General features: G+C 33.1%; 1 long non-coding RNA gene across 1 annotated transcript; it reads left to right on the forward strand.

Annotated features, from left to right (window-relative positions):
• The first annotated feature begins 556 nt into the window (after positions 1 to 556).
• LOC106125947 (uncharacterized) lies at positions 557 to 2206 on the forward strand. Its single transcript, XR_001228301.1, has 4 exons — positions 557 to 690; positions 1639 to 1650; positions 2026 to 2040; positions 2149 to 2206. It is a non-coding gene; the product is annotated as an uncharacterized LOC106125947 (long non-coding RNA).
• The last annotated feature ends 57 nt before the right edge of the window (positions 2207 to 2263 follow it).

The following is a 2263-nucleotide window of genomic DNA, read 5'->3' on the forward strand; positions in this document are numbered from 1 at the left end:
AATATTAATTACACTTATTATATCCTAAAGAATTTGACGTACAGTCGCCTTCAAATGCGATGATTCTATTACACCACGCAACTAACACAGACTGCGCCTCTTTTTGCAAAAAAATTTTAAGTGCTATCGATGTTACGGTCAAATTAAAAATAGTATGTTGAACCTATACCGTTTCCTTGAATATTATATTTAGTGTAAAATGCAATGTCAAGACGTTCAAGTTGTTACTTTTAAAGTAGAACACTGCGAACGACAACGACTGTACTTCGTTAACAATTAAGCTACGTAATATATAAACCCATCTACAGTAGTGCATTGATGTCGACTGCCAAGTCTTTTACATGATTTTTTTTTATTTAGTTACGAAAATTAAATTAATATTGAAACATATTTCTATTGCTAACAAAAACGTTAATACATTGAAGCATAAAGATAATACTAAAATCATTATAAAATACTTGGAATAATTATTAAATATTGTAGGTTATTTATATCTATAATAAAACAATTCAAACTAAAAAGTAGTGAAGAAAACTTATCACACCAATTTTTTTGTTTATACAGAATAAAAAAAATCACATCAAACCAGATGTACGACAGAACAGTGGTGAGGAAATATTTGATGGAAATAGCAAGCCCAAAGCTCTTGAAAAAAAGAAATTGAGTAAAATTGGTTGGCTTTTTAAAATTGTACGTATCTCATCTACTTTTAGTATATATTTACTGTTATAATTAAGCTAGAACCGCTTTACATGATAAAACTCCATTTAGGCAGAATTCGTAATCGTACGAACAACTCTCGGAAATAGATTTAAAGCGAAACAAACGTATAATAACTTTGTCTCGCTCTGAAGAGACTGTAGAGCAGTCTTTCCCAGTATAACGCCCCCTTGTGGGCGCCGCAGGTCTCAAGGGAGGCGTTATTTGATGTTATTCTTTAGTATATTTACAATACTTTTAAAATAAGCAGGCCGTAAAGGAGTTAGCAACACATTGGATAGCGCGAAGCTAAATTTCAGCAATTAAGATAAGTTAAAAATTAACAGTGACAGAGCCCGCTTTAACATCTTCGCACGAATCGTCCCGGCTCGCCCGGTGAAATATCACGACCACACAGAAGACAGGCGTCAAGTGGAAGCAATTCCGCGTTTCGTCTGATGAGTGTGCGTCCTGGAGGTCTAATTTAGTCCTCTTTCCGTTCCAATTTTTTTTGTTATGAGGAAAGGATGGGAAGTGGAACTGGACTTTCCGGATGAGAGGATGCATGGAAAGGGAAGATATTTTCTTTCTGTGCATCCACACCTCCGTCGATTAAAATTAGGCAACGCATATGCAATTGCGTATGTCGATGGGCAACGGTCACTTCGCTATTCAGCGATTTCAGGTGACCGCTCGCTCGTTTGCCACCTTATAATATAAAAAAAAATATGTACTTTGGTGCTTTTCTGGTAAATGTTGCGGATATCCGTGCCCTTAGGATCAATTAAAATTAAAAAGGTGACTTGTTTGATCCCTAGTCCTGTAAAAGACCTAAATGATTTACGTATTTTAACATAAAAATATATACAATTGTTTTTATCGTTCATGAAAGAATTGTTAATATTTTCTATTTTTTTTAAATCGGTTATTTTCCAACAGGTTGATATTTTCGTAAGTACATGCAAACTTATATACGTTGATGTGATTGTCGTGTCAATTGTTTTTTTTTTTAATTAAATACAAACGATGCCCATCGAATTTGCTCGGACATGTCACTTTATTAAGATCAAAACATAAAAATATCTTTTTAGGGTTCCGTACCTCATAGGAAAAAAACGGAACCCTTATACGATCACTTTGTTGTACGTCCGTCTGTCTGTTAAGACCCTTTTTCTCGAAAACGCGTGGAGGTATCAAGCTGGAGTTTATTTCAACAACCGCTTAAGTCTATCTACGAGATATCTACAGTAGTGATTGTTCATTATGAATTATAAGCAAAACAATATTTTTTTTCAATTTCATAATTTTTTTTCCATAAAATTTCAGCTTGACTAGTGACTCGTAAGTAATCGTTATCATCATTAATTTATAAAATTCTATTTATAAAACACTAGCCGTCGCGTGAGACTCAGAGTAATACTACTAAAGTAATCAAATATCTTATTTCAGGAGTGATTAAAGTTTGCTTAGTTTGATAATTTCCTTTTTAATTTATCAATCTCACCCAATTTATCTTTATCATAATAGATTTATTAAAAATATTGTCGAATTATATCAAGTAATA

This window comes from Papilio xuthus, unplaced genomic scaffold (assembly GCF_000836235.2).
Source record: "Papilio xuthus unplaced genomic scaffold, Pxut_1.1 DF825535.1, whole genome shotgun sequence".
Taxonomy (NCBI): domain Eukaryota; kingdom Metazoa; phylum Arthropoda; class Insecta; order Lepidoptera; family Papilionidae; genus Papilio; species Papilio xuthus.